Genomic DNA, 6710 nt, shown 5'->3' with positions numbered 1-6710 from the left:
CTCCTGCCTCCAGCATTATTAAGCCCCAATGGGCACATCTGTTCCATGCACAACATTGATCCTTACAGACCAAGTCACACCCTACAGGATATGGCGTGGGATTAGTTCTAAGTCTCATGCTGCCTGGAGATGGGGCCTACAAGGGATGAAGGGGTGTCAACTGGACCTTGCAGGATGAGAAGGGTTTAGCATGAGAACCTGGGAGGAAGCACCCTCAGCACCCAGCTCCAGACTCCTCCTGTGAGCTCACTGGCTGGTGGCTCTTAGTTGTCTTCACGGGCCCTGCCAGGCACTTTCTCCAGCCTGCCTTCCCCAAGGTACGACCATGGCTGGCTCCTCTGTACCAACTGAGAGCTGCAAAGTGACAAGGCAAGCAGAAGTCCCAAATGCCACAAATCCTTGTCAAAGCCTTGGGGCCAGCGGCTCTATGCCTAGGAAGGGTCCCCAAGGCATAACTAAGCATGTGCACAGGTGTTGAGCTGAAGGATGTCCCTCAAAGGAATGGTTATAATAGCAAAAAAAAAAAAAAGAAAAGTAAAAAACACAGACAAGCTTTACTGTGAAGTTGCGCTGGGTCAACTGAGAGAAATACTTAGGACATTCGCATGAAGTTGTGCACAGGTGCCTATCAGTCAGTTGATTTTAGCTGGGTTCTCCCTGCAGTGACCCAGGACTCAAATGCAGGTGGACCTGAAAGCAGGGCAGTGAGGCCAGGAAGGACAGCAGCCAGTAGTGGACACATTTCCATGTCAGCATCCACGGTGGGCTCGGAGCACAACCCTCTGGGGATACCTAGGATCAACAGGAAACGCTGGTCCTGAGTCCTCCTGCCGAGGCCTGAGGGAGTCAGGATCTTGCCCGATCCCTTCAGCCATTCACTGGGGCTGCTGGGGCCCAGGACAGTGACAGTCCCTAGTACTCCTGGCCTGGCCCAATACTCACGACAAGAGCAAGCCCTCAGGCAGCACATCCCATGAGCCCAAGGAGGGGGAATGCAGACCAGCACTGAAGAGGCAGAGCCAGGCACATGAGCAGGGTTCGGTTCTGTCTACTACAATCTGTGCTTCCTGACCCGAAGCTTTCCAACTGGGCAGAGCTAGGCTAAATGAAGACAAACCTGTCCCTTTGCTTCAGGACACCTCATGGCACAGGGACACTGGTGAGGTCCAAGAGCATTTCCTTGACTCCCTGACTCTATCCTGAACGCATTCACCAGTACCCCAGGCTTCCTGTCCCTTATCCCTAGGCATACCTGTTAGGGCCTCACCATGGGAGACACTGTCACAGTGCCTTATTAGCATGGGAAAATGGAGGAGGTAGTTTCTTACAGCACTGGCCCCAGATGCTCCCATATGCTTTGTGTGTGCAAAAGGTTTTGTTGTTATGTTGTTTTGTTTTGTTTTGTCTTTTTGAGACAGGGTCTCTCTCTATGCAGTTTAGCCTGGCCTTGAGCTTACTTTGTAGCCCAGGCTGGTTTCAAACTCACAACGATCCTCCTGCCTCAGCCTCCCGAGTGTTGGGGTTATAGGCATATACCACCACGCCTAATTTGTATGTATAAAAAGAGACTGCCCAGCAATTTCTGGTTTCCAGTTTGACCCCAGAGGAGGAACAGAATCCTCACTGTCCCAATAAACTAAGCCTGAGGCTCAGTGGAAGTGATCCAGCAGCTCTATCACAAGGGGAAGCTAAATAAACTCCAGCAGGTCCATGCGAAGAAGGAACTCCACCCAGCAGTTACAACAAATGAGGTAGCACGACGTGTAGTGACACTAAGGGGACCCTGAGACTAATAGTTGGGTGACAAGATCAAAGTGTAGAGCAATACACGCAGTGTGATATCATTTGTGTTAGGGGGAAAAATATCCTAACACACTAAAAATAAACCCATGCATCTCCGTGTGAACAGATATAAATGTGTCTGCACACTTTCTAAAGATCAGGAACGATATACATGGAAATTGTCACCATGAATACTCCTCTGGAAAGGGAGCCAGGGTTGTAGAGGGGGAGAGAAGGCTTCAGCATGGTCTGTATTGTTTGAATTCCTCAAACGGGAATGTGTTCCTGTATTACGTGTGTAATTAAAAATAAATGAAAATGTTCTAAAGAAGCGAAAGAAAAAAGGCTTGGTGGTATAGCCAACAAAACACCAAAATATTTACAGGGCTTGTGTCTGAGTGCTAGGATTATGTGTGTTTTTCATTTTCTTCTGTTTGCTTATCTGTGTTTTAATTTTTTTCTCTCCAAAGAGCATATATTGTTTTTGTAATAAGAGGAGGAAAAACATGAAGTAATTTTTAATTAAATATCCACTACACCGCCGCCACCACAACCTCTGCCGCCGCCCAGGCAGGGAGCTGTCCCCTCTGCCCAGTACCCCTCCCAAGCAGGCCCCTGGACACCCTCCTTGGGCCTGTGTGTGTTCCCCCACCCAACGGCAGGCCTAAGACCTGCACTGTCTCTTTCTGAGGGTCAGTGGAAACATGACAGGTCTGATCAGGAGCCATGGCTGGTGGCCAAGTCCAAGGGCCACTCGTGGACCTGAGGCTGCACGTCTTCCCAGGGAGCCTGCTGGAATCCAAAGTCTGGCTGTTCCAAGAAACGTGAGAGATGCAAATCAAACACGTGAGCGGTGCCCGGGTAGAGGAGCTGGGTCTCCTCCCAGTGAGTCTGAGTGTCAGATTTTCCACTCTGTTTCTCTGAGCATGTTCTGCACATCCCAGTGCTAAAAATAACCGCAGCATTCGAGTGACGGGGGGAGTGGCCCCCAAGTGACTCCTAGAGCCGGAGGAGCCAGCTGGGCATGACAGCCTCCCTTCATCTGGGCAGCACAGACCCAGCCAAAGAGATTAGGGGTCAGTTCTTGCCACATGGACCTCTCCAGTGGGACTCTTCCGCCCTCCTGCCCTGGGTGTGCAAGGTCTTCCTCCCCCAGAAGCCCCAGGGACCCTGGAAGCTCTGGAAATCTCAAGGACACAAAAGACAAAGGGTTCATCTCATCCACCCCTGGGAGATGCCGTCACCCCTAAGTCCCTCAGGACAACAAAGAAAGTCCCCTGGGTCTAGAACCTGTCCTGGAATCTAGTCAAATGGCCCACAGTTCTCACTACTAGGAAAGTCATTCCTTGCATCTAGCCTCCTGTAGCCAAAGTATGGTTCCTATGCTCTTCCCCCTAGAAAAAAGAAAGAAAATGAGTGATCCAAGTTCACATCCACTGAATGCGGGGCAGATGTGCGCACCAGTGGTATCACCTGTCCTGAGAGCCAGGGATGCCCACACCCAAGCAAAAAGGAGGAAGGTGCCCTTCCCACCTCCAGATAAAACTCAAGTAAGCAGGCTTGCTTGGCCTAGGGTCAAAATGCCTTTTCCTCTCAATGTTCCTGCATGCACTGCCTGCTGATCAGCCATAAGGACATGCATGTCCCAGGCCAGGGAAAGGCCACAGGAGACCCTATAGCCAATGTGTCACCTGACCCTCCACTGGCTTATGGTTGAGCCTAGGTTCCTATGGAGTCGAGTGTGGACGGAAACTCACCCCATCAACCTACTGTACAGAGATCAGGGTCAGAGCGCAGCCCAGGGCACCTGGCTTGGGGGCCCTGAAGCAGCTGTTGCCTGAACCACATGGAAGAGATGGAGTGTCTGGACACAGCAGGGCGGCCTGAGGCAGCAGGGAATGCTAGGGACAAGGACTTTTGGGGGTCAACTGAGGTTAAGTGGACAAGGTTGAGAGCCACTGAGTGGATTGATTTGAACTCAGGCCACGTTGAATTCTAACAAAGGGAAATGCTTAAAAATGATTTTGTGGGGGCTGGGGATTTAGCTCAGTGGCATAAGCACCTGCCTTGCAAGCAGGCGGTCGTGAGTTCAGTCCCCAGTACTGATAAAAAAAAAGGTGATTTTGTGAGAGTGAAGGGACACAATAAATATGATGGAATAAAGAAAGCTAAGGCCCCATGGGCACCTCCAGTAGTACTGGGATCCTGGGCTTGTGGAAAGGCCTGATGAGAGCCAGACACAGTGGGACCAGAGTTCTGGGATGGAAGCTGGTGCTGCTGTGGGGAGGGTGCTAGCTGGAGGACATAGTGGCAGTGAGGTGATAAGGGGTGAACCCAATGAAGCAGGCAGCCCCAGAGATGCGGCAGTGTCAGGGCTGGGACACATGCAGGTGCAGTGCACGTGGGCCCTGGGAGAGCTGGAAAAGTCAAAGTACAGCCTTGAGGACCACACGTCCCCTCTAAGCCTCAGTTTCCCTCTACCTCTTCAGGAGGGGTGCAGCTCCTCATGGGGCAGCTGGAGCACCAATGCGTCTGGGAATCTGGAAGAGGCCAGAGCACTTCCACCTCCACCCTCAGGGCAGGAGCAGGAGCTGGAGCTGGAGGGGCCAAATTAGGACAGAAGAACCCAGGAGAAGCCAGGCGAGGGGGCACCTGGAACTTGGGACAGGACTGCCACTCCTCTCACACCGTCTCTTCCTCCCGGCTGCTCTAGCCTTCTCCTGGGTCTGAGAAACGCAGAGGGGCAGAGAGAGCAACATAGAGGAGAAGGCTGACCTTCCAGCTCAGGTCTGCTGTCTGTGAGCTGTGCAAACCAGAAACAGTCCCTTGACCTCTCTAAGCCTCAGTATCTTCCTGAGTGAGGGAAGAGAAGGATGATGACTATGCTAGCACCCCCGGGGCCTTGATGTCAGCCACATCGAGCTCTGTATGCCCGATGACAGCTCAGTGGGGTGGGCACAATCACTGTCAATGTTAACTGCTCTTCCATGATACCTCCAGCACTGTCACCCACCCAGCCGCTCTCTGGCCACACGGCCATGAAGGGGCTGTATTCTGTGGCCTCTGCACTCTGAGTGGATCCATGACAGCTTTGCCCAGAAGAAGCCATGAGAAGTGACACTTTAACACCCACAGGCCCTTACCTAGGAGGACACGTCCTATAGCACTTCCTGTATCCTAGGAGAGACCTGCCATGTAAAAAATGCCACCACTCTGAGGCCACTGTGCTGAGGAAGACTCAAGTCACATGCAGAGGACCTGAAGGAAGAGAAACTACATAGGAAAAGAAGCCAGGGACCATGCAGGGCCAGATGTGTGTATCCACAGTCCCCACCAACCTCAGAGGAGACCCTGGAACACTTAGCCAGCCCCAGGAACTGGGAGCCATAATAATAAATTGCTCAAAGCTCCTAAATTTGGAGTGGTTGTTGCACCTCCATAGAGACCAGATAATGTCTCCCCACTCCACTGCCTGCTGCAAGCTGGAAGGCCACCAGGAAGAGAGAGGGAAGAGGAAAGACGGGGAGGGGGAGGCTGGGAGTCCAGAAACCTGGGCACAGGGCATCGTCAGTCCCTTGGCCTCTAGGCACCAGGCAAAGGAGAACCCGGCCTGGCTCGTGGTCCTCACACACGAACTGGGGAAGCAGAAGCCGTGCATACCAGTGCACAGCCTACTGGCTCCCGCGCTGGCCTCTCCTCTCCTGTTACATCAGAAGCTGGGGTCACTGACCCATAGGGCCTATTCTGGCTGGGTCCCCACCATGGAGGACATCATAGTCCTGGTGTGTCCAGCACAGCAAGGTATACTGGGTTCAGAAGGCCCACTGAGCCAGCAGAGGAGCTGGACAGCAGAACCGCGGGTCTGAGGCCACTGGGCTCCAACTCATGCTGGGCACCATGCCAGGATCTTTCCATGATGATCCTGTTTCATCCCCACCCTCATCCAAACAGCCAAGGGTGGTGGTGCACGCCTGTAATCCAGCACTCACTGCATAGTGAATTCAAGGCCAGTCGGAACTACAAAGCAAGACCCTGTCTCAAAAAGAAAAAATCAAATAACCCACCATCATCCAGAGAGGCAACGATTGCTACTGTCTCATTTTTCAGGTGAGGAATCTGAAGCTCGGTGACATCAGTTGACAAGGTCAAAATCACACAGCTGAGAATGTGAAGCCAAAATTTAAACCCCAAGGACAGCTGACTCTGGGGCTCTCCGTCTTACCTACTGCATTACATCACCACCAGTCACTCTGTGCTTCCCACGCACCCGCAGCTACGTGCGCACGCAGAGACGCAGACCGGAGCCTGAACCTACGGTGTGCGTGAGCGGACACACCGCGCGTGGGACCTCCAGTTCCTGCTGAAACCACACACACATGGTCCCATCTGTAGACCAATGCCTCTCCAGCGCTCAGGCTTGGTCACCCAGGTCTCGCCAGCATTCACACGTGTGCACACACCCTGTGTTCCAGCCCCACACACTCTCATGCAGACACACACACCACACATCCACATCACACGCATCGCTCGCACAAACACTGCACCTTGTTTAATGATGCCCAGGAAATGAGAGTCATTATTTTTATTTAAAAAAAAAAAAAAAAAAAAAAAAAAAAAAAAAGCTCTCAAATGCCAATAGATTCCAGTGGTTTTTTTAGTGCTAAAATGTTTCCCAAGCAAAAGTCGCCCAACAGTGCCACCTGCTGAAGGCTGGCTGTTCTTGACATCTCCCCTCCTGCCTCTCCCACTCTCAGCTGTCTGAGGCCCTTCCTCAGTTTCCCCAAAGTGTTCAGTATTTGGGAACTGAGTTGAGGGAAGAGGGGAGACCTGGTACAGATGGGCAGAAGAGGGGAAGTGCTGCAGCAGGTGCCACGGAGAAGGGTGAGGGAGATGAGGGAGGGGAAGCAGGGGAGAGGGGACCAGCAGCC

The 6710-nt window shown here is 52.5% G+C and overlaps 1 long non-coding RNA gene across 2 annotated transcripts; it reads right to left on the bottom strand.

The window, feature by feature from the left end:
* Positions 1–2285: 2285 nt before the first annotated feature.
* On the bottom strand, positions 2286–6098 carry LOC106028542 (uncharacterized). 2 transcript variants are annotated; one of them, XR_001202173.3, is made up of 3 exons: positions 5847–6098; positions 4926–5040; positions 2286–4508 (listed from the first exon to the last, which is right to left on the bottom strand). It is a non-coding gene; the product is annotated as an uncharacterized LOC106028542 (long non-coding RNA). The 2 variants fall into 2 exon arrangements; XR_002792215.2 differs by having other exon boundaries at positions 2286–3176; positions 5847–6093.
* Positions 6099–6710: the final 612 nt, after the last annotated feature.

Source organism: Cavia porcellus, unplaced genomic scaffold (assembly GCF_034190915.1).
Source record: "Cavia porcellus strain 051 isolate PalLab524CR breed Dunkin Hartley unplaced genomic scaffold, mCavPor4.1 scaffold_28, whole genome shotgun sequence".
Lineage (NCBI taxonomy): Eukaryota > Metazoa > Chordata > Mammalia > Rodentia > Caviidae > Cavia > Cavia porcellus.
Note: the sequence above shows the minus strand (reverse complement) of the source record. Positions and strands in the feature narration are given on the sequence as shown.